Source organism: Nothobranchius furzeri, chromosome 3, assembly GCF_043380555.1.
Source record: "Nothobranchius furzeri strain GRZ-AD chromosome 3, NfurGRZ-RIMD1, whole genome shotgun sequence".
Taxonomy (NCBI): domain Eukaryota; kingdom Metazoa; phylum Chordata; class Actinopteri; order Cyprinodontiformes; family Nothobranchiidae; genus Nothobranchius; species Nothobranchius furzeri.
Genome location: NC_091743.1, coordinates 69,482,531 through 69,510,192, shown reverse-complemented (window position 1 = coordinate 69,510,192; position 27,662 = coordinate 69,482,531). Strand labels below are relative to the sequence as shown.

Here is a 27,662-nt window from a genome sequence, read left to right as displayed (position 1 = left end):
TAAATAAATAACCTAATTAATTAATTAATTAATTTAAAAAGTGAGAGTATTCAGTTAAAATCTAAGCTAAAATGATGGTCTTGAGCCTGTTTCTAAAAACATGAACGTTCTCAGCGGCCCTGAGGTCCCCTGGCAGCTCGTTCCAGAGGCGAGGACAGTAATACTGAAAGGACGCCTCTCTGTGAATATGTGGCCTGACTTAAGAGATAACAGGGAGACGGCTGCCAGAGGAGCGCAGAGACCGCGTGGGTTCATATGGTAAAAGCAGTTCTGAAAGATAAGAAGGCCCAAGACCATTAAGACACTTAAAAAACATTAAAAGTATTTTTAAATCGATCCTGAAACACATGGGGAGCCAATGCAGTGATTCAACCTGGAATTCCATGCAAGATCTCACCTTGTGGGGCACAAATGATCTTAAGAACAGCTAAAGTTAGCCACAGACCATCTGAACCATAAAATAACTCTTTAGTATAAACAGCGCTTCTGTGTTTGGAGGGGGAAGAACGTGGGGCTTCCTCCTAAGACCATCCCTGCAAACAGTCAACATCGCATGGAGTATGTTGAGTCTGTCCGTCCAGAACATGTCTGTAGTACTTCCAAACTAGGCCTTTGCACAATCATACCTCCTGAAGTATGGAGGTGGAACCATGCTTTTTTGCAAAGGGGACAGGACAACTGATTTGTATTACAAAAGGATGAATGGAGCCATAAATATTGTGAGATTTTGGGTGAAACCTCCTTCCATTAGTGAAAGCATTAATGATGAAACGTGGCTGGATCTTCCAGCATGACAATTATTCCAAACACATCATCAGATTTAGCAAGCTGAGTTGCTTTTCTAACCAAACCTGTGCAAATCACACGTTTTAGTGATGGTCCAAACAACAAAAACTGAAAACCTCCATATTTATGCAAAAGAGAACATTCAGGTCCTGATATAGAATAACAATCATTTCTGCAAGCTGTATGCAGTAATTTAATTAAACAGTGACCAGTGTTATATAACACTGATATCGTGTCTGAAACATGATTTTTTTTATTCAAAGCCATATCCATGCTCAGCTGCATGCTCAGCTTTTACCACGTCTGTGTTGGGCTCCACAGAGACAGGCCAACGCGATGCCTGAGATCTTCCCTCTCTGGTCTCTCATCTGACATGCACACATGCTGGTTATCCATCAAGCGGATGTCAAGTCTGCTCTAAACGGCTGCCATCTCTGTTCTCCAACCAGATCCCCACGTTTTTCATCTTGAACAGATCCTGCTGATGTCTTTCAGCGCTGAGTGACAGACACCGTGTCACCAAACACACGAGACCGGCTCAAACTAACAGAAGAAGAGGGTCCCTGAACAATGACAGGGCGGCTGTGATCTGAACAACAGACAAATCCATCTTCATTAGATGTAGGAGGATGTTGAGTGGTGAAAGTAGAGCACAGTCTGACAATAAAAAGAAGGGCTTGGTTGAAATTATTCATAGCTGAGGATGGGAGATTATTCTCCTCTAAATCAGTGTGCTGTGTAATCACGTTAACAGTGCTGCTAACTGAGAGGTATATTTAACCACTGGACTAAATCAAACGTGGTGCTGGAAAACAATCTCATCTCATTAGTGGGGAGGCAGCCACTGGCACTGATTCCCAGTTGAACACTGGGCTGCCTGAGGACACCATTAAAGGAGCATCTGACCTGTACATGCATTGACAGCTCCTCTTTTTAATAGACCATCTTGCTGAAGAATATGTCGACAAACTCTTTATTTTTCCCTCTCTTTTTTAAAAGCCATTTCAGGAGAGCCTAAATGGTCCCACCCATTACATTTTATGCTCCAGTCCATTCACATAAACTTGATGCTCAGCCTTGGTTGCTTTTTTTATGGTCCGACGTGGACGCTCAGCACTGCACTTCATTTCTGAGGAGACGTGAGCCAGAAGGCGGAAAATCATTCAGTCTAGTCAGAAGATGGAGGCAAGCAATTGATAGACCGCATTACAGAAGCTTATATTTCACTTTATGCAGTCAGTATTCAGCCTCCAGTGTATAAGCACCAAGCCATGTAGCATAGCATTATTTTAAAAGAAAAGAGGAATACCCGGGAGGAACCAAGCTGCATGATGATGAGTTTCTTTTCCACTTCCTCCTCAGCCTCACCTGACTACTGATGAACAATCATAAATACCAGTGAGGGCTTAACATTAACAAGCTGCATGATGAGGACGCTTAAGGAAACCATTTTAAAAGTAAATGGGTTCAACTTGTGGTTTGGGTTTTTAAATGGTTATTCATGATGGCAGGAAACTTGCTTTCAAACAGAACATTGGACTTGGAAACTATATAATGTGGCAAGGTGGAGAAACGAGGGCCCGGGCGGGATTCGATCCCCAGACTCCCGGGTGAGAGTCATACGCTCTAACCAGTCAGCCAAAGGGACATCCCCTTGGCCAAGTAGCCAGGGCACATGATCAATCGGGACACTGTGACAGGACACTCACACTGTCACATCTTCCCCCCTCTTTCCACAAGCATGTCCTCATGCTCCCGTGCAGGGTGCCACAAACTTCACATCCATGGACCTACTTGACAGTACTACATGGACCCTGCCAACAACGCCAAATGTGGCAAGGTGGATAAACGAGGGCCCGGGCAGGATTCGATCCCCAGACTCCCGGGTGAGAGTCATACGCTCTAACCAGTCAGCCAAAGGGACATCCCCTTGGCCAAGTAGCCAGGGCGCATGATCAATCGGGACACTGTGACAGGACACTCACACTGTCACAATAATATAAAATCATCACCATCATCTTCATCCTCTTTGGACTGAACAGATATTGTACCTTTCAAGTGACTAATAGATTTTTACTGAGTAACTAATGTGTGTCATGGTGGAGTGCTTCTCATGCATGAGTGGGTTTTCTCCATCCCACAGACCAAAGACATGCACATTTAGGGATGGGTACCTTTGACATTTGAATCGATTCGGTACTAATTCCCGGTACCTAGGAATCGATACCGGTACTTAACGGTACCAATTTTAGATACTTTTGAGTGTTTAATATTTTAATTCTCTTTTATAATTAAATACATATTTTTCTCAATTTATAACCATATTTGATAAACATCACGATTAATAACATACAACTGTTTGTATTTTAACATCGTCCTTTTAGTTTTATAAAATGATAATTAAATTGAAGCAAACATCTTTACTGTGAACTAAATTTACTGTGTATCTTAATTCCTTTTGCCGTCTTTTTTCATTTGATTTTTCCTACTGGGAAGTTAGAATTTCCGAGGAGAAAGCGAACACACCATTGGCTGATAACAATGGTGGCAATGAAAGCTAGTTTGTCAAGCTAACATTATCTTAAACAGTTTATTTAGCTGCTGGAGCACATTAAAACGATGATGCCTCACACTTAGGTCGTTGTCACTGGTTTCATCTTCACCCAATCACCCATCGCATTTAGTAAAGTGAAGCCAAACTTTAGAGCGCATTCATGTTCTTCTAGTCGGAAATTCGGAATTCCGAGGAGAAAGCGAACACACCATTAGCAAAATGGAAGCTAACATATCAAGCTAACATTATCTTAAACATTTTATTTAACTGCTGGAGTAGATTAAAACGATGATGCCTCACACTTAGATCGTTGTCACTGGTTTCATCTTCACCCAATCACCCGTTGCATTTAGTAAAGTGAAGCCAAACTTTAGAGCGCATTCATGTTCTTCTACTCGGAAATTCGGAATTCCGAGGAGAAAGCGAACACACCATTAGCAAAATGGAAGCTAACATATCAAGCTAACATTATCTTAAACATTTTATTTACCAACCGGAGCAGATGAAGATGAGGATGTCTCACTTAGATCGTTGTCGCTGGTTTCATCATCACCCAGTTACCCATCACATTTAGTGAAGTGGACCCAATATGTAGCGTTTGTTCTTTCTACCATGCTGCTCTGTTTACAACTGGCTCGCAGCAACCGAGGACATAACGCTCTTGCGCATGCGCAGCTGTCTTGGCAAGTTCTCGTTAAGAAGGACGGGTACCGAAACGAGGCACCGTTTCAAATGACGTCAATCGGTGCTCAGTCGGTACTGTGGAATTCGGTTGGTACCTTAACAAGTACCGAATTCAGTACCCATCGCTATGCTCATTAGGTTAACAGGTGACTATAAAATGTCACTAGTTGTGAGGGAGTGACCGTGTGAGTGGTTGTCTCGTTTGGCCTTGTGATGGACAGGGGTGTCATCTGCATCTCTCCCACTGACTGCTGGACAAAGGAACCATCTCGTGGCCCTACTGAGGAACGAGTGGTGTAGAACATTAAAGTCTTTATTCAAATCCAGCCACGTGTGTGGTGATGGTGGTGGTAGTGGTGAGGGGGGGCTTGAACATCCGACCAACAAAAATAGGTCAGTAACACTTCACAATAAGGGTTCCTTTATTAGCATTACTTAGAAACAATTCTTTTTTTAATGCTCCGATATTAAATGTCCTTAAGTTAAGACAAAGGGCCAGGGTGGTGGTCAGCTTAGTAATGCATAAATGGATTAACATTAACATGAAGCAGTTGTTACTTTTTTATTTAATAGTTTAATTATGCACTAAGTAACATTAATAAAGTTACTCCACATTTTCTAAAACATTTTACACGACAGGATAAAGCACCATTTGTCTGTGTGCCCACACTCTTATTTTTTAAATTTGTTTATTTTTGTTTTTGTAACTGATGTGTAGCGGGGTGAGTGGGGATAGGGGGGTTGTTATTGTGGTGAGTGTTCTGCACTATTAAAATAAGTTCAAAAATGTTTAAATAATAATAATTGTTGTTAAATAAAAAGTGGTAAATGGACAAAAAATAACTGAAAGTTTCTTCAATTATTTCAGAGCTCAAATATTTGACTCCTTTGTTTTACGTGGTTCTTTCAGGCGAATACGATTACACTCAAGCCTAGTTTATGCTTCTGTGTCAGTGTGTCGGCACACAACGCCATTATCGGCGGAGTTAAGCTTAACTTTTCTAAACATCCGTCGAACGAGATGGAGAATACAGGCTTGTGATTGGTCAGGACGCCGCTTTCATCAACAGCACCACCGCTGCGCTCTCAAAAACACAAAGACAGTCGAAGATATCTAGCAGCAGACACGGAGCAGCCTGAAGAATACCTCGTGGCATAACTGTAAGAATATAATAATGATGTTTTATTCACCCGTGACTGGAGGAGTAAACAGATACGTAGCAAACGTTTTAGTCATGGATGAAAATGATGGGAAAAGTGGATTTAGAAGTGGCGGGAACATGAAGAGGTGCAGGAGAATTAGGGACAAATTTGTCCGTGTTAAAAAGTCTCTGAAATACAAGAAACACCATTTAAACACAATAGTAAAGGCACTATCTTGGATTGGATGGGTAACAGGATACCACAGAACAGCGCTGGGCCCTCTGTTGTCCTGGCGGGGACTTGCTTTGCAGCTCTTCCCAGGAGACGTAAAAGTCAGAGAGCTAAACATCTCCGTCTGTGCGTGTACGTCTCTCCTTCGTTGAGCTGACCCAGCAGAAGCAAAACAAAATACAAGTGAACACTTTGGTGTATCAATAACATCAAAGTTTCTACAGATACTTTTTATGTTAAATATTTGTTATGCCTCTCTGAAATAACACATCCACTACATCTTCATCTTCTGTTCACCAGGCTTCTGCCATGACCTGAAGTAACATCTAGTCAATTCAAGCAACATTTTGCTCTTTAGATTAAAACTAAGATAACAAAAGAAATCCCTCTTTGTCAGCTCTTAGTCGTTCGTTGTCTTGAATTCCTTACCTCAGCGTGTGGTTTGCCCTTTGATGTCAGAATTCCCCATACACCACAGGAGTCGTACACACCCGTAGTAAATATCAGAGATGTTTGGTGAGCTACCAGCACTTTGATCAGCGTTTGTCTCCCTTATTTAAACTTTTATGTAAATGTTAACACTTTCTTACAGGTGCGGTTCACTCGTTTGATCAATACATTTGCAGATTGGCAAGATGTACTTGGGAAGGCACTGGTGCAGCACCTTCATGATCTAGAAGTGAGCTGAGATTCAGACAGCAGGATTTGGAGTCTAATTTCCTGACATTCAAACATCTTGCCTTTGACTAACAGCAACACGTATCCACCACTGACTGTGTTTGCTCTGCAACGTTGATGTTTTATCTCCACAATTAACAAAAGCCTGGAGGAGTTCTGCTGTGTAGTTGAGTTGCTAATGCTAACAGTTAGCTTCTACAAGTTGAGACGTTCTCTGCTGTTTCCTGGATGTTAAACCAACAACAACCTTCCCCGTCGTGAGTCAAGACGGGTGAGTCCATGAATGACAAGTAACAGTGGGACGTAAATCTGTCCAGCTTTTCTAAGTTTCAACATCTATCAGAAGCTAATGCAGGAGACTATTTTCGTTCAGCCTGCATGACAAACTCAGGGTGTCTGATTAGGAATCAGAAATAATCATTAAAAAAGGTTTTTCAGTGTTCCACACCTTTAAGTTTCATTAAAAAAATGAATCCATTTTCTTCCTTTTCTTTTCCTTTAAAGGGACTTTACAGAGTTTTGAATTTTTATGCTCGCGATTGCCCCCTCTGGCCAAAAGCGTAACGGCAGCTTCAATAGGAGGCTCGTGCACGAGGCGCGCATGCTGTACGTGCACACTCCTTAACGAAAATAACAGCTGAGACGAAGCGCTGTGAAGCTGACCCCCGTCAGCTCTGAGAGCTGACAGTCCCGTGTGTGTGTGTGTGTGTGTGTGTGTGTGTGTGCGTGCGTGTGCGTGTGCGTGTGTGTGCGTGTGCGTGTGTGTGTGTGTGTGTGTGTGTGGCCCGGAGGACAGAGGACAGGAGAACGCGCAGCTAGTTAATTAAATCATTTGGTTGTGTACCTTTCTCTTCAGCACAGCCGACAAAGGTTTAAGATGGGTCAGTCCTGCATGCTCAGATCATTCCCTTCCCTTGCTTGAATATTTGTTCCAAAATGAAAGTTGAACCCACATTTTTTTAATCTGTGAATTCAATACCGTTCGGCGAGTCTCAAATAAAAATTTGGGCATCTTACTGTAAAAAAAAATACCATTAATGTAAAAAAGAAACTCTAAAAATACTGTGTTCTCACCCAGAATCAAACCTGGGTCTCCTGCACGCGAGTCCAACGTCTAACTAGATGAGCTAAACCACCACTGATGCTTTTGGTATCTGTAATATTTATATTCCTGATGACAGCTAAAACAACGTTCAAAGAACGGTTCGGAGTGAAAATGGCTATTTTGTTGCTAATTTGCAGGAAATATCTAGAAGAAAGTAGCTAAGGGTCCTCAGAAATGTAGCTAGGTTCATCACTAGGCGTTAGGAACAGCGACAAAGTCGCTGAGTTGGCACTACCTCACTCTCTGCTGCTAAAGCTACTGATAGCAAAAGCTACGGGCTATGCCTGAGCGTGAACGTGAATGAAGCAGCCTGCTCGACCCGAGCAGCTCTCTTTTTCTGTGATTTTACAGAAAAACAGGCAATCACAGTAAAAATGCCAGGGCTCATTCTACAGGACCAGGGCATTGCAGGAGAATGTATGAAGAAGACATTTATTATTTCTATACATGTTTTGGCTGTCAAACTTCCATAATGCCCCTTTAATCTACCTGTGATTTCCCCAAAGCAACAGACCAAAACAGATTTATTTTTAAACTTTCTAAACTGTTTTCTCGAACATTTTACTTTTCCCTCAGATTCTTTTCTAACTTGATTGGAGACCAACGATTCCTTACTGAACTCACCCAGAAAGATAATGCAAGTCAACGTCTCACAAACAATGTTTCATATCAGTAATAAAAACAATAATGGAGAAAGGATGTAGAGGCTTGTGAGACAGGTCTGTGAGGAGGTGCAGATCTGAGAAAAGATGCAATGAAATCCCTGCAGACTTTAAAATCCTCCAAGGGTTTAATGTTCTGAAAAGAAAGACTTTTGCAACCAAAAACAGACCTTTAAGATGTGTCCACCCATTTAAACTGCCTAATAAACTCCGATTTAGTGGCTGTGTTGGTTTCTGTACCCAATAGAGCTGTAGCGAAGAGTCGATGACGTCGACGGCTCGATTCTAAAAATTTGTCGACGTCAGATCTGGTAGTCGACGCTCCACGCCCACTTGTTGCATCCCCAGGAGTTTGTAAATAGAGGAGGAATCTGCCTGTTTTTCCTCTAGTTCGCCCTCTTCTCCACCTTCACTAAAATCTTTGCTAAATACCGAAGACCCGGAACAACGTCCTTCCGCTACTAGATTCCTTTCCTGTTTTGCCCGCCTTCGTCTCCTCGCAACTTCTCCAACAACTTCCGGGGTCAAATGCGCTGCTTCGTCTCTATCGCAGATGTACAAAATCACAGAGAGCATTTCTCCCTTCATAAAGGAGCTTCTTTCAGACATTAGTAGAGCTGTTTTTGTGGTAGCAGTCTCCCCTCCGTGCTGGTCTGTTTGCTGCTGGGTATTTTTGGTTTATTTAAACTTGGTAACTTGAACTTAACGTTGGTAAAGCTACTGTTAACATTTTTGCTAACAGCTTCTTGCGTTGGGATAAGCTGTTACGTTTTGGTTTAGAGTTCATCTTTTTTGTGGTATAGATCTCCCTTTTATTACATTTAGAGTGTTGTGGGTTTTCGGCTTAGTTTAAAATATCACCCTGAGTTTGGTTTAACCACCCAGTTTAGAGTTTGGACCTTTGGAGATTCTTATTTTGGTCCAGAACCCAGTAATCTTTGCCCAGTGGGACATCCCTAGTTATTCGTACTTTTGTTTTAATTCCCCACAGGCAGAATTAGTTTTATTATTCCCAACCTGTAGATGGAAAGATTTATGATTTTTTGTTGTTGTTAATACACCTGATCATCAGTTCAACGTTTAAATCCCACGTTATTTATTGTCCCTTCCTTTTTGCACACGAGCCAAACTCCCCAGGAAGGGTCGTAACACCACTCGCCTCACGCACATAAGTGACCAAAACAAAGCAGCATGGAGACACTCCGTCTCCAGCCACCTCTCAGGCAGCAGCCTGCACTCCCAAGTTCTACATCTAACCAGAACATAACCAACTGCAACACAATAAAAGCAGTGTTTTACAAAATGGAAGGCCTGTAGTGTTTATTCTCTTACAATAACAATTTATCAGTTTCTTTGAGGAATTTGTTTGAGATTTTCTGGTTTTAATTAATTGTGCAATAGAAAAATAATCACTATATTAATCATCTAAATAGTCATTAGAATAGTCGACTATTCGATAAAATAATCGACAGAATAATAGTTTAAAATAATCGTTTACTCCCAGCCCTAGTACCCAAGCCTAAAAACTAAAGGATCTGCCTTCAGTTCCAGTTTTAGAAATTCTAGGATGCACTGAAAGAACTGCATGCAGAGAGCAAAGTGTTCTTGTTGGATTGTTGGGGACGATGAGCTGCTTCAGGTACAATGGAGATGGGCGGCTGGGCTTTGTGTGTGACGAGGATTCTGAATTTAAGGAAAGCCAGTTCAGGAGCCAAAATTGGAGAACTGCGGTCTTTCCTTCAAGTGCTTGTGACTTTTATGAATTAACAGAGGGGTTTTAGAGGGGTGCTTTACATAGTCAGCAGAAATAGCATTACAATAATCAAGTAAAATGATATGTCCACTGAGCATCACCTCATCAAAGCCTTCATTAAAGCTGCCTTATGTCAAGTTTCTGTTAAAACAAAACCTGTTTTTAAATCTATATCCAGCGTTTTCATCTCCTGGCCATATTGAACTTAGCACTTTTTGCCTTGATTGCTTATAGAGGTATAATTACATTTATTTTGAAGGGGTTTGGGCTGGTATCACCCTGTAACAGTACCTGCGGTGATGTATGCACAATCATGAGGAGGCCGCGAGAAAAGCTAGGCTTGCGGCTGGAAACGTACGTTTGAAGATGAATCCTGTCAGATTCATGCCTGGTTCTCTGCTTCTGACCCAGTCCGCTTCTCCTCATGGTTTTGACAGAGATCAGGCACTCAGAAGCGGCCTTAAAGGCTAATAGTTCCAGCCTGGGCCTCTGCTTTTGTGGGGCGGCTTGTCCTCCTGGTTCTGCCTAGAGTCGTACATCACGTCTGGTACTAAGCTTGAAGACTTTTGAGAACTAGGGCGGGGAACAGGGGAACCTGTGACAGCAGTCTGATTTTGGGCTTGATTAGCTTGAAGAATTCCTCATAAAGGTCTGGACCACCTGTAGGACCCTGTTCCCAAACTGTTTTAATCACCTACTGAATGCAGGATCCAAACACCTATAAACTAAATATTTGAGTCTTTTTTAGAAAATGACAAGAACATACCCATGCACTGCTGGTTTTGCCTCTGGCAGATTAGAAAAACCAGAATAAAATAATTCTGAGGTTCTCTCTTCCTCTGACCCAAATGACTGGTTCTGCACTTTTTCACCTCCGACTGCTGGAAGTTTGGCTATACCTGTCTGCTTTGGTTTCCATCATGACTACCTGCCAGCTGCTCTGAAGCTGCTATACCCTGCAGATGTGAAACATATGTGTGCCACTTTAGAAAACATCCAGCTTCAAACGTATATAAAAAAATCTAAATAAGTCTTTGTATTACAAGGCATCTGAACTTTAATTCTTCAAATTGTTTCACTTATACACCTTTTAAATGGTGAGAAACTCAGTAAGTGTTGCTTTAAATCACATTCTAAGTGAGTTTTTCTATTATTCCATTGCTTACTAATCAAAAGATAATAAATGCACAAAGTATTAATTCTTGTACTCACAGGATCAATAATTAGCATCTAAGCTGAGTTCTGCTGCCTCTCCTTTATAACATTAATGCCACCAGCAGCACATTAAGAGCAATATGTCTGGCAGCTGAAAAATGGCACTATTCTTCTTTATGAAACATAAACTGTGATAAGTGACTAATTCCAGAGTTAATGTGTTGTAGCATTATGCATCAGACAGCCTCCCATATAACACAGTCTGTAGAGCAGTAAATCACCATCACAAACAAATTAATTACCTCAAAATTTTCTCGTTGCATTACATTTTTAAAAGAGCACAGAAATGCTGTGATAAGGAACGAAGCTGTGGCCGATTTCAAAGGGAACTCGCCTTGGTGTTGCACTAAGCTTCAGCCAAGCATGAACCATTAACAGCAATACGATCGACTAACTTTAAAGGAGTTTGCTTTAATTGCTGGGTAAGGGCAGGCTTTTAGTTTGTAAAACCCAATTACTGCCGTGCTGTTAGCACTTCTTCACTAATTACATTAATCAGCTGAAATCGTTATCAGCAGGCTCTCTTTCGATTTCTATCAAAATAAAAAAAACTTGTTCCTTTGAGTTTCAGAACTGCCAGCGGTACCTCATAATGCAGAGAAGGATAATAGGTTTACATTCGAGCTGCAATTAGAGAGGGAATGGAGATGGAGGACTTCTGGCACATACCATTCTGGCGCTGTGAGGGTCCTCGCTGCTGCCGTGAAACACCGAGACCCGTTTTACTCCGAGCTAACTTGCCCGTCAGCGAGAATAGGTTTGAATGTTGAGCACAGCTGCTGAGAAGGTTCTGGTTTGTGTTTTATTTTTTGTGAATTTTATCTCAACTTTAGCAGAGTTTTTGTTTTCTGTTCTCTACAATCTCTTCTCAGTCACCCAAAGATGAGAGGTTGCAATAATTACACTGAAACGTGTTTGTTTTTATCCACTTCAGAGGTGGTCACTTCTCAAAGGACTGTAAAAATAATCTAAGGGCTGAAATGAGCACGTGGACCATTTTTGTGCTCAGTGTGGTTCATCTGATGTAAGAGGGTGGCTGTTCAACTAAATCAGTGAAACTTTAGGTAAAGTACAGTTAAATTTCCAACTATTGCTGAAAAAAGGCAAGAAACCCTTTAAAGTAAACCAACTAGCCTGTTTCTCTGCAGACATTTTGGCCATTTAGCAAAATGCATTACTCATCTAAACGTGTGTACTTACGTCCTATAAAACATATCAACGCTGGCCCAAGTACTGTTCCAATCCTAAGTATGTACCATTGTATGCTTAAAGATCCCGGATGTGTTTATACTCCGCCCATTATATTAGGATGCATCAATGCATCCTTCTGCATTGAGCCAGCAAGGTATCCCATAATGCATCATGGCAAAATTACACCCCCGAATGGAAAATGTCAGAGGAAAGCACATACCTGTAGTGTTTTATATCAAAAATACAAATAATTAAGTCTAAATAAATACACATAAAGTTGCCTGTTATTGTACAGTAGATAATTGTCTGCAACCAGTTTAGTTTTTTGACTCCACATTATCTAAAAATGCTATTCGGCTAATCCACTATCGAAATAGAATCAGCGGTGTCTACAATAGCTCAGTTTTGATAAAGAAATAAACATTTTTCTTCATTTCACAGAAGGAAATGCTTGCATGTTATCAATTTGAACCAAATATTATACAAATGCATTGCATTCCTTGTTATTTTGTTATTTAAGGGACAAACTAGACTCTTGTACTTATTTCATGTTTTTTTTTTAACTGTAGCATAAAGCAGCGCTTGTTGCCATGACGTAACGGGGTACGGTTCTGTTCCAAATGCTGTCCTCACCCTTTCATACTCGCTAGAACAGACTTTCTGCTGTGCTCACTAAGAAGTTGTCAAGTACACAAGAGCGTACTAGTGTATTTTTGTGTTGAGAAGCAGCCGTTGTCTCGAAGCAGCAGAGAAAGCACAGTTGTAATAATGAAGGACGCATTTCATTTAAAAGTTCTGCTCATTTTTACACAACAAGTGGAATGCAGCCTTTATTGACACACCGGTCCTTTTCTTACTCTTTGAAATTAATAGTTTACCAGAGAATATTTTCTGTAACTATTTCTTGTTTGCAGGATACTTATGTTGCAACTCAGACTAGATTTTCCTGAAAATGCACCTTGCTGATCTTTGTTTGCTCGAACGATGAAGTTTCAAAACACCTCGTCTATTTATGCATTCAAAGTCAAAGTTTAACAGCAGCGAGCATAAAATCTGTCATGTTGACAAAAACACAGCTTGGAGAAATATTCCACCTATAAACTTTTCTCGTCAAAAATAAGCAACATCTGTTGTTTAAAAGCACAGTTCCTCTTAACCTGCATTGCGTTATTGTATGAAAACGGTTCCATCATTCACCAGATGCCTGAAATTTGATTTCCTCTGAGCATCTGTACAAAACTATTCTGTCTTAACATGCTCCCATCCCCACCTCCATTCCCCTCTTTTGACTATGACCACACAGAGAGGATACAGCCAAGGCCACACCCAGCCTCTCATGGCTCATCTATACAGCTGCCATTCAGATGCGTATAGCGGAGGACGTTTGATGGTTTTCTAATCTCAGGAGCTGCCACCGGGAGATGGGGCGAGCTGACCCCTGTCATCCCCACAGTGCATCTCAAACAGCCCCACATCTCTATCTCAATCTCCCTGCGCCTGCAAGCTCTCCTCCATTGTGTCGTTCACCAGCTTTCCAAATGTCAGGACAAATGCTCTGCAGTCGCATCCTCGCACATCCCCCAGGGTGGGGGTGACCTGGTCATAGCCACTCAGTATAATGTCGCGCTATCTCTGGGCAAGGGTTTCACACTGACCTGTGATGTGAAGTGTGCAGCAGACTAATTCACACAGACATACAACAATGATCAAAGATCTGCACAGAAACCTCTGCTGCAATTCTGAGCATCTTTCAGCAAGGTGAACTGATGCTTCTGATGAGAAATAAAAAGACAGTAAACATAAAGAGCCAAAGAGCACTTGACTGGATTTGAAAACAATTTTTCCTTTGTGCTTTATAATTTTTTTAACAAAATAATTTAAAGACCAAGTTCACTTATTCTATCAAGATATGCAGTGGTCTCTAGTGGAAATGAATGCCTTTGGAGTGTATCCTTGTGAGGTAAAAGCTCTGGCGCCCCTGCTTCAGGAACTAAAAGTTAGCCGGAGGACTTTCGGCAGGATTTGGAGTCTTATTTCCTGATATTCGGATTTTGTCTCTAATTGGCTAAAAGCAGCATGCATGACTCTACCACTGACTCAGTTTGTTCTGCAACGTTGATGTTTTCTCCCCAGAAGTAACACAAACCTGGTGGAGTTCTGCCGTGTTGTGGAGTTGCTAATGATAATGGTTAGCTTTTATAAGTTGAGATGTTTTCGGCTGTTTCCTGGACGCTAAACCAACAACAGCCTTCCCTGTCATGCGCCAAAAAGGACAAGTCCATGAATGTTAATTTGACAATAAATAAACTGTGTCTGGCTTTTTCAAATCCAAGTGTTTTCCCACCTAGTTTCTATTAGCCTGTTTATTAAACTCAAGAGTGACCAATCGTATTTTAAAAATAACAAGTACAAAATGGTTTCTTAGCAAACGTGGTTTTAATAGTGACAGTGTGTAGTTTCCTGACACTGGGGGGCATTACATACATCTCAGGGTACTTTTACACCATATTGTCATGACAGTCTAAAAAACATTACAGTAATTACGTATTACTGTGGCACAGCAGCTAAGAGCCTCCCCGTAATTTGAAGGTTGCAGTTTCGAGCCCAGCTCAGTCTGTTGCTGTCGTTGTGTCCTTGGGCAAGACACTTAACCTACCTAGCCTGCTGGTGACGCCTGTGTACGGCAGACTCGCCTCCGTCAATGAGCCCCAGGGCAGCTGTGGCTACAATGTAGCTCATCTCCCCCAGGGAATGAATGTGTGTGTGAATGACTGATTGTGTTGTAAAGTGCCTTTGGGGGTTACAGGTCTCTAGAAGGCGCTATATCAAATACAGGCCATTTACCATTTAAATGTTGCTACCTGTGGAGCAGAAAACATGTGACCTTGGCGTGACTGCTCAGATTTTAGTGGTCCTTTAGTTAATTCCACCGAGAGAATGCAAAGCTGATCGTCCGTCGTTTAATGGCGCTTTAGTTTCTGTATCTGCTCAGGGTCCTGCTCTTGCCAATGATATCATCTTACTACGGCAATACCACTCGGCCAAAATACATTGCATTTCTTTTTGATTCTGTTTTTCTTTATTTGTTGATTTGTTTCTTACTACCTAAATGTTTTTGAAAGTGATAACATAACTTCCACAAGTTGTATGTCCAGTCAATCATCTGGAGTGACGTCATCGATAGGTGCAGGACCCTGAGCCGGACAGAAGGAAACATGTACTTTAGATCAGAATTTTTTGGGTTAAATAGTACGAAGCTGCTAATATTTATTAACAAATGGACATCATTGTATTTATGTTCTGCAACTTTTTGATGGATATTTCCAGAGATCAACTGCAAAAATGCACAATGTCACTTTAAACTTTGGTAATGAACAAGAAAATCCTTTTTATAAATCTGAACATGGAGCAAAACTAATATTTACCACTGTTCAGTGCACAATTACAAAATCTCTTCTATTTTTATTTTTATAGAGAACATCTTCCCTTGTTTTCCTAATTATTCTCGTCCCTCTCCGCTGCTTCCTGACACTCTTAAAGATCTATCAGGCATAAGAAGATCTCTCCGTTGCTTTTTCCCCTCCAGGCAACCACACACAAACAACCCCTGATTCATGTTGAAAACATATTGTTATCTATGTATCACGTATGTTTTCTGAAACATTCAGGTAGAAAAAGGATCACTTGATCGTTAATGTGGGCTTGGAAGAATCAGCTTTCTGTATCAATGATGCAACAAGTACAAAGCAAAGAAAGTTTCTGTCTGTTTGCATAAAATATCTGAAAAAGAGCGAGAAAGAAATCATAAAAAGCAGCTTCGCAACGAGCCATTAGAGTGCATCACACGGTTCTTAGGTCTCAAATATAAACAAATACAGAAATATTCATCTGAGCTGGTGCATGGGATCATATTTAAAGAGATGTGGATAAAGAGTGGGAGGGTAAACCTTTTCTGCAAAGCCATTTGCTAGGATGGCATAAGCCAAGTGATGAAACATGTTATTTATAAGAACCTGCCAGAGGTTATGACCTGTAAACAGAACAGCGTGAAGTTTTTCTTTTCAGAACCAGGGAGCTGCTGCCACAGTGGATCATATAACCTGAGTGGGAAATGTTTTTCACACCTGTTTCCTCCTTTTCGCAGACACTGACCAGTGAACCAACTTTTTTTAATGGGACTGGAGTGACTGTCAAGGCTACAGATTTCAGGCACCAAACAGCTGAGTAAGGAGGCTCTCATTTGACCCAGTCACATCATCAGTCCTAATCCTCCCAATGAGACGAAAACAAACAGCCAAAAGCTACACTTGTTATTGTGCCTGCCTTCTCTTCAGACTATAACAGGAACGTTGAACCCTCGTCTGGAGCTTTCCAAGCCCGTCTTCTTCCTCTTTACTCTTTCATGACTAGCTAATGATTGTAGATAGTGCTCTGGGGGATGCAGTGGTCTTATTACTTGGTTTGTGTGTGTGCACTGCAAGTTATGCCTGCTGCAGTCAAGCAACAGTGAGAAGTTCAATTGCTGTGGCAAAGCGACCACCTCAATAAACAGAAGGGTAAAGAGGTTTGTTTATTGGGCGCACCTTGATTTGACCTCCGCAGCTCAGGGACAGGCTACGTGATTACAGAGGTGTCAGAGCAACCCACGGACGAAGGGGCCAGTCTACTTCCACTGGCTCTCCCCGTCTCTTAATGAATCACAGGAATAAGAGCGCACTCCAACAGTGTGAGACAAATGTAAAAACAAAGAGAGAGGAATGTAAGCGAGAGGATCAAGTGGTTTATCCACCATGTTTGTGGTTAAACAATTGGGATTCAGCACTCCACAATGATGTAATCTATATAAACAGACATCCGCTCTGTTGGCAGGGAGAATAGCTTTGGTACTTGGATTTTCTGCTTTGAGTCTGGATTCACAGCAGCAGCGATTTCTTGTGTTTGAGTTCTGTTCAGTTCAATTCAAATCAGTTGATATATGTAGCACCAAATCACAAGAAGAGCCATCTCAAAACATTCCAATTGATCCTACTTATCAGTGCATTGAGTTTAGTTCATTATGCAAATTAGTTAGGTTTCCTATGTAAAATAACCCAGCAGACTGCATCGAGTCACTGACTTTTTGTGTCAGTCTTTACAGCTATCCCCATACTAAGCAAGCATGTTGCGACAGGTGAGAGGAAAACTCCCCCAATGGTTGCATACAGTTAACAATCAGTTTATTGTGCAGGAAAGTGGAACGTAATAGGAAAATGTAACCATGTAATTATTCAGAGTATTGGTAGCTCGGCAAAACGTGTCTATGAACTAGCATGTTCTTTGTTTCTAAATCAGCTACTTTATGCACGATTGTCAAGAAACATGATGCAGCTCCTACTTCTGACTAAAATGCTCGTAATCAAATCTCCAATAATTCCCATGATTGGTTATTTAGTGGTTTTAGTGGTTATTTTTATTAACTAATAACATTTTATCTTGATTATTGGACCTCCATTTTCAATCTACTTGAACCTCTACTCTAATTACAATCTACTGAAGTGTTCTGGCTGATTTCCTTTGTCCGGTTTCTCCAGACTTGGTGATGAAATCATAAATGAGTCATCATCTTTTTGTTTTTGTCTTTTATCTGCAAAATATTCATCAGCAGCCAGGTGCTTGATGCAACCACTCTGCCAGTAGTGTTAAACAAATAAGATGTTGATTCCTAAGACGTTGCTGGATGAATAAAAGGTTTCTGTTTGTGTATTGGTTTCGTCACTTCAGTGGTTCAATCACTCTTTCTCTTCAGGAATGAAAATCAACGTGATGTGCTTTAGTACAATTTGCAGCACTTCCTGTCTGGTCATCATCGTCGTCGTCGTCTTCCTCCGCTTATCCGGGTCCGGGTCACGGGGGCAGCGTCCCAACTAGGGAGCTCCAGACTGTCCTCTCCCCGGCCACCTCCACCAGTTCCTCCGGCAGGACCCCAAGGCATTCCCGGACCAGATTGGAGATGTAACCTCTCCAACGTGTCCTGGGTCAACCCGGGGGCCTCCAGCAGGCAGGACATGCCCGATACACCTCCCCAGGAGGCATCCTGACCAGATGCCCAAACCACCTCAACTGACTCCTTTCGATCTGGAGGAGCAGCGGTTCTACTTCGAGTCCCTCCCGAATGTCAGAGCTCCTCACCCTATCTTTAAGGCTGAGCCCGGCCACCCTACGGAGGAAACTCAGTTCGGCCGCTTGTATATGCAATCTCGTTCTTTCGGTCATTACCCAAAGCTCATGACCATAGGTGAGGATTGGGGCGTAGATCGACCGGTAAATCGAGAGCCTGGCTTTCTGGCTCAGCTCCCTCTTCCCCACGACAGATCGGATCAGCATCCGCATCACTGCAGACGCCGAACCAATCCGCCTGTCGATCTCCCGATCCCTCCTACCCTCACTCGTGAACAAGACCCCGAGATACTTAAACTCTTCCACTTGAGGTAGGACCTCTCTCCCGACCCGGAGTTGGCAAGCCACCCTTTTCCGGTCGAGAACCATGGTCTCAGATTTGGAGGTGCTGATCCTCATCCCAGCCGCTTCACACTCGGCCGCGAACCTACCCAGCAAGAGCTGAAGGTCAGAGCTGGATGAAGCTAGGAGGACCACATCATCCGCAAAAAGCTGTTTCAAATCCGCTATTAAATAACCATGAGGGTCCTGTGTTGCGTCTTGGAAACTCTGGAAAAAATGTCTTTTTTGAGTAGGGTAGATTTGATTTGCTAAAACATTTATTTGCAATTTATCTCGTGGATTTTTAAACAAAATAAAATAATTAGTGTTCAGACTGATTGATCTATTATTTTTTCCTTGATGAAAGACATTTTGTGTTAGTATAAAAAGCACTCATATTCCGATGATGTCTGTACTGATTGAATAATTTTAACACTTCCGGATGGTCGGAAGTCTGGAGCATCAGATCATCTAAAATAATCAAATGAGTTTGCTCAGGTAGAAACATTTGATCGTCATCGAATGAAGAAGGGAGACCTTGAAAAAAAATCAAATATTTTTATTACAAAGTTTCAGATCATCATACATTTTCTGATAAGAAGTAAGAAACCAAATGATATTCTTTGACATTTCAGTCATACATTCCAGACAATTTTCCAAAATACTTTTTACAAAAAAAGTCTTCCCGCAGCCTGATTGTCCTGCTATCAGAGCACTGAAAGGGACTTTCAGTCTGGGATCAAAATGAGTTTCCATTTTCACTAATCTAATAACCAAAAGGCAGGGTTGTTCCATCAGGAAATAACCTCCGTTTATCAAAAACCACACTAAACTTTTTCACAAATGAAGCATTTGAGAGAGTGAACCCTTCTTTATTCCTCCTAATGGTGTCCTGACGCGCCTGCAGAAACTCACCCCTTTCTCCACCGAGGTATCCCTCCACCAGCTGCACCACGCTGTCAAACTTAATTTGATTAGATGAGATAAAAGACTGAGTGATACCCTTAGCCTTTACCACCACCTGCTGGTGGTCCCGGGTTTTGTAAGCGTAGCTTTTGGGCCCCGATGATGCAAACTCTTGAATGGAATCGCCTCCAGGTTCATCGGTCAGATCTCCCAGAAGCGATCCTGTGGGTAGAACACACTCACCCGGTTTTACAGCATAAATCATGAAATCTGTGTCTAAATAGAGCACGCGGCTTTGCAATTTTTTCAATTCTTTTAATAATTTGATACATGCGTGCGCTGTTGTAAAGGCAGCGAGAAAAACACTGTTACTCCTGCCAGGAGGTGGCACACATCTCTCACTCAAGCTGTGCTGCACCAGGACCACTTCAGAGGTAATAAAGTTGAAGAATTTAACTTCGTATTTACCTGAAAACAGAAGGTCAAAAAGCTGATCAGGATTTTTTACGAATGTGGTTTGTACAAGATCATTTCGCTGTCCGAGTTTTCCCCACAATGAATTGAGAGATAATTTTGAAATGGAACATTTAGCGGGATTGCACTCAATTTTTGACACATCTAAACGTATCCCCTGATGACGTTCATAGTCTTGGACATATTTCCTTTTTGATTCATCGTCAGTTACGCCTTCAGGAAAACCCGAGGCTTGTTGCTTTGTTTCAGAAACGTGTGAATATAACCGGTAAACACATCCGTGCTGCTTTTGTCAAAATCCCACACCTCGATCATTTTCACCATTCGGTAGCCTGCGTCCAGAGAGACATTGAATTCTACGCTGACCCAAACCACCATTAGCACTCGCTGAGTTGAATTGTGCCTGCAAGAGTCAGTCTGATTATTCACCTCGACGCAAGTGCGGCAGAGGGTAAAAACCAGTTTACCCTTTGCTGTTTTAAAAGGTAGAATGGGAAAAACAGTTTTCTGGGTGGGCAGACCACAGCTTTAATGAAACCGTAATAGCTTTTTGGATCACGTTTACGTAAGGATAGAGGCTTGTAAAGTCGACGTAGTAGATCTTTTCATTGCTCTGAGCTGAATATCTGAGACGCACGGTGCATGTTCTCCCTCCGAACAGCGTTTTGCGAGGTGAGAGCGGTGCTGGTGGGGGGTTAAAATTCCTGCACAAACTGCTTCACCTACGGATTTGTTTTCATCATCTCGTGCCATTGATGCTCCCAAATCACAGTCAGTTTTAAACGGTGCACTGATTCCAGCGTCTGTGGTTTTGTCATGAATTTCCCCAAAAGTGACTTTCCTCAGAGGACCCGTTGCAGATGGTAGGAAGCATTTTGGACAACCGTGAAAAAAAAACACCCTAAAAACTCAAAAGTGTGTTCAGCGCCGGAAATCACATCAAATCCATTGAGAAAAAACTCTCCTCCTTTCTGCTCCCCAGAAGGTTTCAAAGCGTGCTGAATCTCTACATTTTGACAATGAGATAACCATTCCAACCACACAATACTCGCTATTGAATATGATTTTTGTTGAGCGCGATAACCGAGAGGACAAGGGATTGCTAACGTGTCGTGTTTTAGAAAATTAGATCTAAACACGCGCATGCAAGCCGACGCGATGGTGACTGATTTAATAGGATTGATCCCCATTTCAGTAAAAAAAAACCTCTTCTCTGAAAATTCCACATGCTTTACGCAGAATCTCCACCTGCAGTAAAACAGCGCTTAATTCTTAAAATCAAAAAGCTGCTGCTTACTCACTTCCGTGTACCATTCTAAAAATGTTTTTTTTGCTCCGGAGACATTTGATCAAAGCCAAAATCAGAGACAGGAGGATAAGCCCCGATGTAGTTCAAATTCTCCTCACTAGAGAACTTGTGAAGAAAGAAGCCTTTGGATGAATCTGAAAATCCCAAGGCCGCGGGGAGGTTGGCTAGTTTCATCAATAGAAAACTTAGTGAATCTATAAACCTTAAGCCAAAATCTGGATCAGAAAAACAATCTTACAGCCTTGCATGAGAATATTTTCGGGTACAATTTTTTATTGGATCATGGCTCTCAGGAATAAACAGGAGTCAAATCCTCTGACATTGTGAGCAATAAATGTCTATAATTGCTGAATTTAGGCCGCCTCATCTGCATGATGAAATCTTGTATGCAATCCACATCGTATTTTTCCCAAATCTCACCTGAAATGGATGTTGCGCAGATCAAAAACGGTGTATGCACACCGTTCTGATCTTGAAATGTTTCCGTGTCGTAATAAATGACTTCATCCATTAATATTTCATCCTTTTTTTCAAGCTGAATAAAGCACTGGCGACCATGGACAGCCGGTTGTTTGCAGATGGTGCATAGGACAAACGTGACCTGAATTGTTTTTACTCATAGCGATATAATAGACACGCTTACAACTCATGCATTTTTTTAAGCAATCTGCAGGGAGAAACAGCCCTGTCTGCTTGAGGTCTGTAAACAGCTGTTTTGTGTTTTTGAAAACAAATTTAATTTTGACATATCCGATTACAATCAGGACATGTAATGTAGCGGCTTCCTTCCATTGAAAACGCTGCTGTGGGTGAGCGGGCCAGGCTGTGACGCGTCCTCCAACAAACCATTCTGAATCGGCTTATTTGTTTTTTTATTTGTGGTTAAAATACATAGGTTGGGATAAATGAATTGGCTTCTATGTTAAATGGTTTAAAGTAACGACGATAACAACGGTCAACAGAAAAGTTTTCATGGCAATCACTCACTGACTAGTTAGACGTTCAACTGACAGATACGAGGTAGGTGACCAGCCCCCCCCCCCCCCCCCCCCCCCCGCCATCACGTGCAGCACGAAGAAAAATTAAAACACCTGCGCCAGGGCTAATAAACAAAAACATTCAATTTGGCGCCTACATGTAATGAGCGAGGTTTCTGTTTGTTTGCATAAATCGCTATTACACACACGGCAAAACCAAGCACAATGATGCCCACTCATTGTCTGATATGAGGTAAAGCACCAAGAACAAAAATATTTATTGCCTAAAAATTCTTTAATATTTCTTATGCCATAATAGTGGTGATTCAGCAGCAAAAGAAACAACGGGTTCGAACGGTCGGCGAAATGATTCGAATTTAGAAATGACTGTCGATTCTGAAAAAAATGACTATTTTTCTTTGAACAATATTTTCTAATTGAATCACGTTGCTGAATGAAATGGGGGTTTAAAAGGAAAGCCCGGTTTGATGATGAATATTTTTTGCCATATCCATTAACTCTGTATCTGTCACTGCGGGGTTTAACAGCCCGGCTAAGCTGAGCGTGAAACACAAGAACTGATCGCTCTCGGGGGTGAAACAAGATGAAATCCCTTTTTATCCACTAATTCCTGATCAAGAATACTCTCAATTTTTTGTTTCTCAGCACCGGATGGATTATTCACCACCTGCAGTCTCAAATTAAAATCATTGTCAGCCGTCAGCGCTTCATTCGATTGGACTAATTTGCCGAATAATTGCTGAAATTTTTAAATCTTATTTGCGCCATCATAATTAAAGTTAACATGATGAGTAGAATGCTGTGTGTTGATTTCAAACTGAATCCTATCATTTGCGCGAGCAATCTGACTTCCCCTTTCAGCAAATCTATTTAATATATCCATAACATTAAGATAAAACTCTGCAGGGTCTGTGGTTCCATGGTTTATTGAAAAAGAGATGCTTTCTCTAATTTCATGCTGATTAAAAGCATCGTTGGAAGAGGACGCAACATTAATGCTCCCTCCCACCTGTTGGTTAACATTGTATGATTGTTCTATTTGCCTCCGAATTTCATCTAAAGTGTCGGGTGAAGGCGGATCTGAATTTAATAAAATTTCTTCGGCCTCATCTGAAGGAGGAGTTTGGCAGGCTAGAATTTGTTCTAAAATCTCATTATTTGAGGCTAATTCATCCTCTACTTCACTCAGATCTGAAAGTCCGCTTAAATCAAACCAATCCGGCAGCAGCAAATTATTGTCTTCAGGTGTATGGTTAACATTGTGTGATTGTTCTATTTGCCTCCGAATTTCATCTAAAGCGTCAGGTGAAGGCGGATCTGAATTTAATAGAATTTCTTCGGCCTCATCTGAAGGAGGAGGAGTTTGGCAGGCTAGAATTCGATCCAAAATCCCATTATTTGAAGCTAATTCATCATCATCCAAATCTGAAAATCCACTCAGATCGAACCAATCCGGTAGCAAATCACAATATTCTGGCGTACGACTCATGATACAAAGAGAAAAAAATATATAAAAACCTACTATAGACTTGATGAATGAAAAAATAATCCCTGGTCCTCTTCTTTTCTGTCTTTTAATCCTCACAGAGACAGAACATTGCCCAAGATGTTCACAAGCCCGCAGGAGATCTGGAGAAGCATGTAGGCCATTTTCATATGGCTCATTCTTTGAAGCCGAGTGAGCCGCTGATTCCTCCTCCGATGTAATTCTGGATGGAGAAATAGAGAGGGAGTATGAATGAATCATCATCTTTTAATAAAACTTTATGAAACACTTTATTCTGATTACTTACTAGGTCTCTGTGTAGCAGCGGCAGGATGGTGTGGAGCTGAGTCTTGATCGCTGGTCACCGGTGGCTGTTCTGACTGTGACGCCATTCCCTCGTCACAGCCGTGTTGAGGTGCGGGTGGGATAAAATCTTGACTTGTGTCGTATTGCTGCGAGGGGCGTTCCTGATTGTCTCTGTTCCCTCCCTGTCTTTCTGGAGAAATAAGATATTTCTCAGCTGAAACGGATTTATCACGTTATTAAATTACGTATAAAAATCACTTACTGAGTTCGCTTAAAGCTCTGTCAAGCTGGCTAAATGCATCTTGCGGGGTTGGTGGCGGTGGTGGTGGTGCCTCACATTCTAATTGAGAGAGAGGAATTTCACCATCCCATTCACCCTCGGACTCGGATGACAAGACTATTGCGGCTAAAAAAATAAATAGATTAGATGTCGGTAGATTGATAAAACATTGGAAAGTGGAGTTTGAGTTAATTCTTCCACTTACCTGACATCACGGTGTGCTTCGGAGAATGAGATCCAAGAACGGTTTTCCCGTTACAGTTATACGGTCTTTTTAAAAAAAATTTTGAATGGAAACGACGTGATTGGTCGAGGGTGATGTTTGAAACACTTTCTAAAACACTTTCTAAAACATCACAATGAATTTTATTACCATTGTTCATGTCTGTCAGTGTGTATGTGATGTTAGCATTCATGTCATCAATTCATTTCTTAAGATATAGGGTCATTAAAGGTCATAAAACAATACACCTGTCAAGTTTGACGTAAGGTGGTTTGGGGGAAAGGTCATAAAGATCAAAGAACAATAGAGCTGTCAAAAAGCTTGACGAAGTGTGGTTCCTTATATCTCTCTGGCAGGGTGCAGGATGCATGAGTGAGTTTCCTTGCAAATTAAGTTTCTCCTCATATTCTTTTTCAAAGAGGTTATCTTTCAGTAGCTTCCTTTAGAGAAAAAACTGTTTTACTTTCCTAATTGTTCTTTTATCCCCATTTCCATTTACTTGAACTTGGCACCGTGTTTGAAGTTTGATGTTTTTCAATCCTTGGACTGTTTTTTCTTTGGTTTATTTACAAAATTATTCTGTTTTGCACTGTCTTGTCCTTTTCACACTGTTTTATTATAACATTATTCAGTTTTGCTAAGTATTTTTTCCGTTGACGTTATCATTTGTTTATACTCTTAATCCTCCGACTTCTTAACAAAATTGGCTTTTGTTTGAACTGAAACCATAAAAAATTGCCTAATCAAATTCAGTTAAAGAGTTGAATTTATTCTTGTTTACACAACATAACATCAAATTATTAAATCCCTTTGAACTCTGGCTCGTGAGGAAACAGAGAAGATGATGCAACAATACAATAACTCGTAAGACATCCATTACTTGTTATTTTCGACATTTTGGTGTTAGATCGTTTTGCCCATCTCCATCCTGCCATTGCCCAGTCAAAGCATTTTACTGGTCAAATTTGTGTTTTCACCTAATGTGAAGCTCTTTTCTACCAGCTGCTGTTTTTTCTCTAGCAAAGAAAGCCTCATTATTTTAAAGTGTAGTCACACGTTTTGCCATTATGCCAGAGATCAAGCCATCTCTCCATTAGGTGGAATTACTTTGAAAGGCCTGATTCTCTGCTTGAAAGGCGTCCACGCTCAGAGATGCATGAATACCTGGTGCACTGAGAAAACATTTTTCTTTTGATGTTTGACTTGCAAGATGCTGTTCTGTTAAAAAATCTAACGTCAAACTTCCTCATCTCCTCTTTTTTACTAGGATTGATAAAAGGCAGTGGAGTACTGAAAATGTGATCAAAGCCATGAAGAATGAGTTTTGTAAATGTTTCATAAAGTTGCTAACAGATGATTATTGGTGCATATCTGATTTGTTGTTGAATATTAGTGAAATTCTAATTATTCATTGCTTTTTCATAATTACATAAACAGTACGGTTGGTGGCGGTAATACACCAAAATGTAGCTTGCCAACCACCACAAAATGGCTCAAATAAGAACATAGCCCAATCATCTCTACCCTTGCACCCTTCAATTGTGCGATCCAGTCCAGGGGTGCGAGTGTGTAGGGTGTCCCGATTCTTACGTGTGGAAGTTGACCACGCTTATTTTGCACCCTTGATCCGCACTTCACCCAAGTCTGCATCAATGCGGACTTGGGCTAAGGTTATTACCCACAACCCATTGCTGCGTGGGATTTTTGAGAAGAAGGCGGAACAAAGGCTCATGTGCCTTTTCTGAAAATATTTATTTTCAAGTGAAAAAGTTAATTTTAGGACAATTAATGAATTTTATTCATGCTCTGAATGTTTTAGACAAAGATTTAATGTGGACAGCAATTCTTGTAGATTTTGTCAATCGTTTGTTTGAAAGTTGTTAATAAAGACTTTTTTTAAAGTAGCGCAAACAGTGACCAGCATCCCAGCAAATGCATCGTGGTCGATGACGCAATGCTTCTTGTCCCAACTGAGCAATTATTTGCATGCTTGTGTACTACACACTTGAAGCCTTAGGCTTAGGAAGAGACAAACAACCGCATTCAGAGAAACCCATCGCTTTAAAAACCTGTCACATGGGAGGCGATATGCGGCAGCGGCGCAAGCCATCAACGCGCTCTTTTCCAATGAGTCTCCCATTGTTTTGATTGGCTGTCAGATTGGAGGGAATGTTGGGTTATTAAAGCAGTTCAGAGTTGAAAAAGCGGTAGATATGAAGTCTCACAAGGTTTTGCTAGAGTTAAGCAAAGTCTTACTTCTGACTTTACTATATAAAAAAGAAAATTATGTGAATGGGTTCATCCATAAAATAAAATACGGATGTATTAATCCTGGCACGAACAATTTCTCATGCCACTGCCTTTTTGTGAAGATCTCTATATTCTCTATATGTTGTAAAGCTCTGGGAAATCTGACACGGCAAGTATTTTCCTTTATTTTTTCCTGGAGATGTACTGAGAAGCATCCTATCCACTCATTGGTCAGTTAATCAAACCTCCGCTGATTGGTCCTTGTCCGAGCAACAGCGATGGAAATTTTTCTCAACCTTCTGAGATGGCGTCACTGGCTCGCCTGTGCCCGACACACACAAATGTAAAATTTCGCATGCAGGTTTTTCATGTGTCACTTAGCAGGAGGACCCGCAAGTATCGCTTTGTTGCGCATGTCTCATTTAAAATAATGGAGGAGAGACAATGTCAACTCCCGTGTGTCGAGCCCATTGCACACTTCCTCCAAGTGCACTTCACAGAAGAGCGTAGGCAGTGTGAGTATTGAGATTGAGCCTAAGAACCAGGAACACTGAATACCTGAAGAAGAAAAGATTCCAGAAGAAGAAATTTTAAGAGGAGAAATGGTCATGCCACAAAGGGGAGCTCACAAATTCAACAGAATGTAAACTATTAACGGTTTTGTGAGGGGTGCATAAAGTGGCCCATCAGCCACCCCTGTTTTAATGGCCTGAACACGCCACTGTCTGGTAAATCCAGTTTCCTTACACACTTCTAGACAAAACCTTCAGTGAGGAAGCGTATGCATGTCGTTTCCAACTGATTGTTCTTGGCAAGATGCCTAAAACAGCATGTGGCTCTAAACATTTTGTTTCTGTGAATTATGAATTCAAATATCACGTATAACTGGGATTATTAACTTCAGCATCATATTAACCACACACACACACACACACACAATAATCGCACAAA

General features: G+C 41.3%; 1 protein-coding gene and 1 long non-coding RNA gene across 2 annotated transcripts in view; both read right to left on the bottom strand.

Moving 5' to 3' along the window:
• The window catches only part of tafa3a (TAFA chemokine like family member 3a), a 146,160-nt gene that overhangs the window by 32,152 nt on the left and 86,346 nt on the right, over positions 1-27,662 (bottom strand). The window lies entirely within an intron of this gene.
• Positions 130-27,662, bottom strand: LOC139068891 (uncharacterized). Its single transcript, XR_011520138.1, has 4 exons — positions 24,221-27,662; positions 23,960-24,148; positions 23,689-23,875; positions 130-19,853 (listed from the first exon to the last, which is right to left on the bottom strand). It is a non-coding gene; the product is annotated as an uncharacterized lncRNA (long non-coding RNA).